Source organism: Acipenser ruthenus, unplaced genomic scaffold, assembly GCF_902713425.1.
Source record: "Acipenser ruthenus unplaced genomic scaffold, fAciRut3.2 maternal haplotype, whole genome shotgun sequence".
In the NCBI taxonomy this organism is placed as follows: Eukaryota; Metazoa; Chordata; class Actinopteri; order Acipenseriformes; family Acipenseridae; genus Acipenser; species Acipenser ruthenus.
Window position 1 is genome coordinate 25,977 of NW_026708864.1, and position 6,899 is coordinate 32,875.

The 6,899-nt window shown below is 40.0% G+C and overlaps 7 non-coding genes across 7 annotated transcripts; 4 read left to right on the forward strand and 3 right to left on the reverse strand.

Annotated features, from left to right (window-relative positions):
• Positions 1-174: 174 nt before the first annotated feature.
• Positions 175-261, forward strand: trnay-gua (transfer RNA tyrosine (anticodon GUA)). Its single transcript is given in 2 exon segments — positions 175-211; positions 226-261. It is a non-coding gene; the product is annotated as a tRNA-Tyr (tRNA).
• Positions 262-1,754: 1,493 nt separating this feature from the next.
• Positions 1,755-1,827, reverse strand: trnam-cau (transfer RNA methionine (anticodon CAU)). The gene has a single exon. It is a non-coding gene; the product is annotated as a tRNA-Met (tRNA).
• Positions 1,828-2,122: 295 nt separating this feature from the next.
• trnay-gua (transfer RNA tyrosine (anticodon GUA)) lies at positions 2,123-2,209 on the forward strand. The gene is given in 2 exon segments: positions 2,123-2,159; positions 2,174-2,209. It is a non-coding gene; the product is annotated as a tRNA-Tyr (tRNA).
• A 1,671-nt stretch (positions 2,210-3,880) lies between these two features.
• Positions 3,881-3,953, reverse strand: trnam-cau (transfer RNA methionine (anticodon CAU)). The gene has a single exon. It is a non-coding gene; the product is annotated as a tRNA-Met (tRNA).
• A 295-nt stretch (positions 3,954-4,248) lies between these two features.
• trnay-gua (transfer RNA tyrosine (anticodon GUA)) lies at positions 4,249-4,335 on the forward strand. The gene is given in 2 exon segments: positions 4,249-4,285; positions 4,300-4,335. It is a non-coding gene; the product is annotated as a tRNA-Tyr (tRNA).
• Positions 4,336-6,200: 1,865 nt separating this feature from the next.
• On the reverse strand, positions 6,201-6,273 carry trnam-cau (transfer RNA methionine (anticodon CAU)). Its single transcript has one exon. It is a non-coding gene; the product is annotated as a tRNA-Met (tRNA).
• Positions 6,274-6,569: 296 nt separating this feature from the next.
• On the forward strand, positions 6,570-6,656 carry trnay-gua (transfer RNA tyrosine (anticodon GUA)). The gene is given in 2 exon segments: positions 6,570-6,606; positions 6,621-6,656. It is a non-coding gene; the product is annotated as a tRNA-Tyr (tRNA).
• The last annotated feature ends 243 nt before the right edge of the window (positions 6,657-6,899 follow it).

The window sequence follows — 6,899 nt, forward strand, 5'->3', positions numbered from 1 at the left end:
TAGTCAGACTATCCATTGTGCCACTGGCCCCTGTGTTCTGGAAGCACTGTTAACGCACACTCGGCAACAAGAAGAAAAAACAGTGGTGGCAGCTATTGACTGCTGCAGTCAGCTGAGCTTGCCAGCCTTTTGCTGAATTGTGTATTGTCCTCAAGGAGCAACCCTCCCATCCTTCCTTCGATAGCTCAGCTGGTAGAGCGGAAGACTGTAGTGGAACACATTGGCATCCTTAGGTCGCTGGTTCAATTCCGGCTCGAAGGACAATACTTTTTTTTTTTTTTTTCTCCTACCTGGTTTTACTGGTAATGAGGATAAAAAGAAGGAATGAAACCTAAGGCAACAACTGTCTGAAACAACAACAACAACAACAACATCATCATCATCATCATCATCAAATAAAAATAAGTTAATCATTTTCACCTAGCTCTGGGCAGCCACGTGTCATACGTGTCAAGTGTGGGGAATTAGCTCAAATGGTTTTACTGGTAATGAGGATAAAAAGAAGGAATGAAACCTAAGGCAACAACTGTCTGAAACAACAACAACAACAACAACAACAACATCATCATCATCATCATCAAATAAAAATAAGTTAATCATTTTCACCTAGCTCTGGGCAGCCACGTGTCATACGTTGTCAAGTGTGGGGAATTAGCTCAAATGGTTTTACTGGTAATGAGGATAAAAAGAAGGAATGAAACCTAAGGCAACAACTGTCTGAAACAACAACAACAACAACATCATCATCATCATCATCAAATAAAAATAAGTTAATCATTTTCACCTAGCTCTGGGCAGCCACGTGTCATACGTTGTCAAGTGTGGGGAATTAGCTCAAATGGTTTTACTGGTAATGAGGATAAAAAGAAGGAATGAAACCTAAGGCAACAACTGTCTGAAACAACAACAACAACAACATCATCATTATCATCATCAAATAAAAATAAGTTAATCATTTTCACCTAGCTCTGGGAAGCCACGTGTCATACGTTGTCAAGTGTTGGGAATTAGCTCAAATGGTTTTACTGGTAATGAGGATAAAAAGAAGGAATGAACCTAAGGCAACAACTGTCTGAAACAACAACAACAACAACAACAACAACAACAACATCATCATCATCATCATCATCAAATAAAAATAAGTTAATCATTTTCACCTAGCTCTGGGCAGCCACGTGTCATACGTTGTCAAGTGTGGGGAATTAGCTCAAATGGTTTTACTGGTAATGAGGATAAAAAGAAGGAATGAAACCTAAGGCAACAACTGTCTGAAACAACAACAACAACAACATCATCATCATCATCATCAAATAAAAATAAGTTAATCATTTTCACCTAGCTCTGGGCAGCCACGTGTCATACGTTGTCAAGTGTGGGGAATTAGCTCAAATGGTTTTACTGGTAATGAGGATAAAAAGAAGGAATGAAACCTAAGGCAACAACTGTCTGAAACAACAACAACAACAACAACAACATCATCATCATCATCATCATCATCAAATAAAAATAAGTTAATCATTTTCACCTAGCTCTGGGCAGCCACGTGTCATACGTTGTCAAATGTGGGGGAATTAGCTCAAAATGGTAGAGCGCTCGTTTAGCATGCGAGAAGTAGCGGGATCGATACCTGCATTCTCCAATGGATGCTCTTTCTTTAATAAATGGTTCGAAAATGTTCAATCTGGTCTAACTTGGGAACAAAGATTTCATTCCAACAGCTGTAAAATAGTCTATTAAAAAAAACACACAGAAGCTGCCCCCTCTGAGGATCGAACTCAGGACCTTCAGATTATGAGACTGACGCGCTACCTACTGCGCTAAGGAGGCAGAGACACCTCGAGGTCGCCATTTATCAACCCTGTCCTACAAATTTCCAAAGCTGAGGGTAAACAAGCATACAACAACAGTCGCGAGCCAGGCAGGAGTCAAACCTACAATCTTCTGATGTGTAGTCAGACTATCCATTGTGCCACTGGCCCCTGTGTTCTGGAAGCACTGTTAACGCACACTCGGCAACAAGAAGAAAAACAGTGGTGGCAGCTATTGACTGCTGCAGTCAGCTGAGCTTGCCAGCCTTTTGCTGAATTGTGTATTGTCCTCAAGGAGCAACCCTCCCATCCTTCCTTCGATAGCTCAGCTGGTAGAGCGGAGGACTGTAGTGGAACACATTGGCATCCTTAGGTCGCTGGTTCAATTCCGGCTCGAAGGACAATACTTTTTTTTTTTTTTTCTCCTACCTGGTTTTACTGGTAATGAGGATAAAAAGAAGGAATGAAACCTAAGGCAACAACTGTCTGAAACAACAACAACAACAACAACATCATCATCATCATCATCATCAAATAAAAATAAGTTAATCATTTTCACCTAGCTCTGGGCAGCCACGTGTCATACGTTGTCAAGTGTGGGGAATTAGCTCAAATGGTTTTACTGGTAATGAGGATAAAAAGAAGGAATGAAACCTAAGGCAACAACTGTCTGAAACAACAACAACAACAACAACAACAACATCATCATCATCATCATCAAATAAAAATAAGTTAATCATTTTCACCTAGCTCTGGGCAGCCACGTGTCATACGTTGTCAAGTGTGGGGAATTAGCTCAAATGGTTTTACTGGTAATGAGGATAAAAAGAAGGAATGAAACCTAAGGGCAACAACTGTCTGAAACAACAACAACAACAACATCATCATCATCATCATCAAATAAAAATAAGTTAATCATTTTCACCTAGCTCTGGGCAGCCACGTGTCATACGTTGTCAAGTGTGGGGAATTAGCTCAAATGGTTTTACTGGTAATGAGGATAAAAAGAAGGAATGAAACCTAAGGCAACAACTGTCTGAAACAACAACAACAACAACATCATCATCATCATCATCAAATAAAAATAAGTTAATCATTTTCACCTAGCTCTGGGAAGCCACGTGTCATACGTTGTCAAGTGTTGGGAATTAGCTCAAATGGTTTTACTGGTAATGAGGATAAAAAGAAGGAATGAAACCTAAGGCAACAACTGTCTGAAACAACAACAACAACAACAACATCATCATCATCATCATCATCAAATAAAAATAAGTTAATCATTTTCACCTAGCTCTGGGCAGCCAAGTGTCATACGTTGTCAAGTGTGGGGAATTAGCTCAAATGGTTTTACTGGTAATGAGGATAAAAAGAAGGAATGAAACCTAAGGCAACAACTGTCTGAAACAACAACAACAACAACAACAACAACAACAACATCATCATCATCATCATCATCAAATAAAAATAAGTTAATCATTTTCACCTAGCTCTGGGCAGCCACGTGTCATACGTTGTCAAGTGTGGGGAATTAGCTCAAATGGTTTTACTGGTAATGAGGATAAAAAGAAGGAATGAAACCTAAGGCAACAACTGTCTGAAACAACAACAACAACAACATCATCATCATCATCATCAAATAAAAATAAGTTAATCATTTTCACCTAGCTCTGGGCAGCCACGTGTCATACGTTGTCAAGTGTGGGGAATTAGCTCAAATGGTTTTACTGGTAATGAGGATAAAAAGAAGGAATGAAACCTAAGGCAACAACTGTCTGAAACAACAACAACAACAACAACAACATCATCATCATCATCATCAAATAAAAATAAGTTAATCATTTTCACCTAGCTCTGGGCAGCCACGTGTCATACGTTGTCAAATGTGGGGAATTAGCTCAAATGGTAGAGGCGCTCGTTTAGCATGCGAGAAGTAGCGGGATCGATACCTGCATTCTCCAATGGATGCTCTTTCTTTAATAAATGGTTCGAAAATGTTCAATCTGGTCTAACTTGGAACAAAGATTTCATTCCAACAGCTGTAAAATAGTCTATTAAAAAAAACACACAGAAGCTGCCCCCTCTGAGGATCGAACTCAGGACCTTCAGATTATGAGACTGACGCGCTACCTACTGCGCTAAGGAGGCAGAGACACCTCGAGGTCGCCATTTATCAACCCTGTCCTACAAATTTCCAAAGCTGAGGGTAAACAAGCATACAACAACAGTCGCGAGCCAGGCAGGAGTCAAACCTACAATCTTCTGATGTGTAGTCAGACTATCCATTGTGCCACTGGCCCCTGTGTTCTGGAAGCACTGTTAACGCACACTCGGCAACAAGAAGAAAAACAGTGGTGGCAGCTATTGACTGCTGCAGTCAGCTGAGCTTGCCAGCCTTTTGCTGAATTGTGTATTGTCCTCAAGGAGCAACCCTCCCATCCTTCCTTCGATAGCTCAGCTGGTAGAGCGGAGGACTGTAGTGGAACACATTGGCATCCTTAGGTCGCTGGTTCAATTCCGGCTCGAAGGACAATACTTTTTTTTTTTTTTTTCTCCTACCTGGTTTTACTGGTAATGAGGATAAAAAGAAGGAATGAAACCTAAGGCAACAACTGTCTGAAACAACAACAACAACAACAACATCATCATCATCATCATCATCATCAAATAAAAATAAGTTAATCATTTTCACCTAGCTCTGGGCAGCCACGTGTCATACGTTGTCAAGTGTGGGGAATTAGCTCAAATGGTTTTACTGGTAATGAGGATAAAAAGAAGGAATGAAACCTAAGGCAACAACTGTCTGAAACAACAACAACAACAACATCATCATCATCATCATCAAATAAAAATAAGTTAATCATTTTCACCTAGCTCTGGGAAGCCACGTGTCATACGTTGTCAAGTGTTGGGAATTAGCTCAAATGGTTTTACTGGTAATGAGGATAAAAAGAAGGAATGAAACCTAAGGCAACAACTGTCTGAAACAACAACAACAACAACAACATCATCATCATCATCATCATCAAATAAAAATAAGTTAATCATTTTCACCTAGCTCTGGGCAGCCAAGTGTCATACGTTGTCAAGTGTGGGGAATTAGCTCAAATGGTTTTACTGGTAATGAGGATAAAAAGAAGGAATGAAACCTAAGGCAACAACTGTCTGAAACAACAACAACAACAACAACAACAACATCATCATCATCATCATCAAATAAAAATAAGTTAATCATTTTCACCTAGCTCTGGGGCAGCCACGTGTCATACGTTGTCAAGTGTGGGGAATTAGCTCAAATGGTTTTACTGGTAATGAGGATAAAAAGAAGGAATGAAACCTAAGGCAACAACTGTCTGAAACAACAACAACAACAACATCATCATCATCATCATCAAATAAAAATAAGTTAATCATTTTCACCTAGCTCTGGGCAGCCACGTGTCATACGTTGTCAAGTGTGGGGAATTAGCTCAAATGGTTTTACTGGTAATGAGGATAAAAAGAAGGAATGAAACCTAAGGCAACAACTGTCTGAAACAACAACAACAACAACATCATCATTATCATCATCAAATAAAAATAAGTTAATCATTTTCACCTAGCTCTGGGAAGCCACGTGTCATACGTTGTCAAGTGTTGGGAATTAGCTCAAATGGTTTTACTGGTAATGAGGATAAAAAGAAGGAATGAAACCTAAGGCAACAACTGTCTGAAACAACAACAACAACAACAACAACAACAACAACATCATCATCATCATCATCATCAAATAAAAATAAGTTAATCATTTTCACCTAGCTCTGGGCAGCCACGTGTCATACGTTGTCAAGTGTGGGGAATTAGCTCAAATGGTTTTACTGGTAATGAGGATAAAAAGAAGGAATGAAACCTAAGGCAACAACTGTCTGAAACAACAACAACAACAACAACAACATCATCATCATCATCATCATCAAATAAAAATAAGTTAATCATTTTCACCTAGCTCTGGGCAGCCACGTGTCATACGTTGTCAAGTGTGGGGAATTAGCTCAAATGGTTTTACTGGTAATGAGGATAAAAAGAAGGAATGAAACCTAAGGCAACAACTGTCTGAAACAACAACAACAACAACAACAACATCATCATCATCATCATCATCAAATAAAAATAAGTTAATCATTTTCACCTAGCTCTGGGCAGCCACGTGTCATACGTTGTCAAATGTGGGGAATTAGCTCAAATGGTAGAGCGCTCGTTTAGCATGCGAGAAGTAGCGGGATCGATACCTGCATTCTCCAATGGATGCTCTTTCTTTAATAAATGGTTCGAAAATGTTCAATCTGGTCTAACTTGGGAACAAAGATTTCATTCCAACAGCTGTAAAATAGTCTATTAAAAAAAACACACAGAAGCTGCCCCCTCTGAGGATCGAACTCAGGACCTTCAGATTATGAGACTGACGCGCTACCTACTGCGCTAAGGAGGCAGAGACACCTCGAGGTCGCCATTTATCAACCCTGTCCTACAAATTTCCAAAGCTGAGGGTAAACAAGCATACAACAACAGTCGCGAGCCAGGCAGGAGTCAAACCTACAATCTTCTGATGTGTAGTCAGACTATCCCATTGTGCCACTGGCCCCTGTGTTCTGGAAGCACTGTTAACGCACACTCGGCAACAAGAAGAAAAACAGTGGTGGCAGCTATTGACTGCTGCAGTCAGCTGAGCTTGCCAGCCTTTTGCTGAATTGTGTATTGTCCTCAAGGAGCAACCCTCCCATCCTTCCTTCGATAGCTCAGCTGGTAGAGCGGAGGACTGTAGTGGAACACATTGGCATCCTTAGGTCGCTGGTTCAATTCCGGCTCGAAGGACAATACTTTTTTTTTTTTTTTTCTCCTACCTGGTTTTACTGGTAATGAGGATAAAAAGAAGGAATGAAACCTAAGGCAACAACTGTCTGAAACAACAACAACAACAACAACATCATCATCATCATCATCATCAAATAAAAATAAGTTAATCATTTTTCACCTAGCTCTGGGCAGCCAAGTGTCATACGTTGTCAAGTGTGGGGAATTAGCTCAAATGGTTTTACTGGTAATGAGGATAAAAAG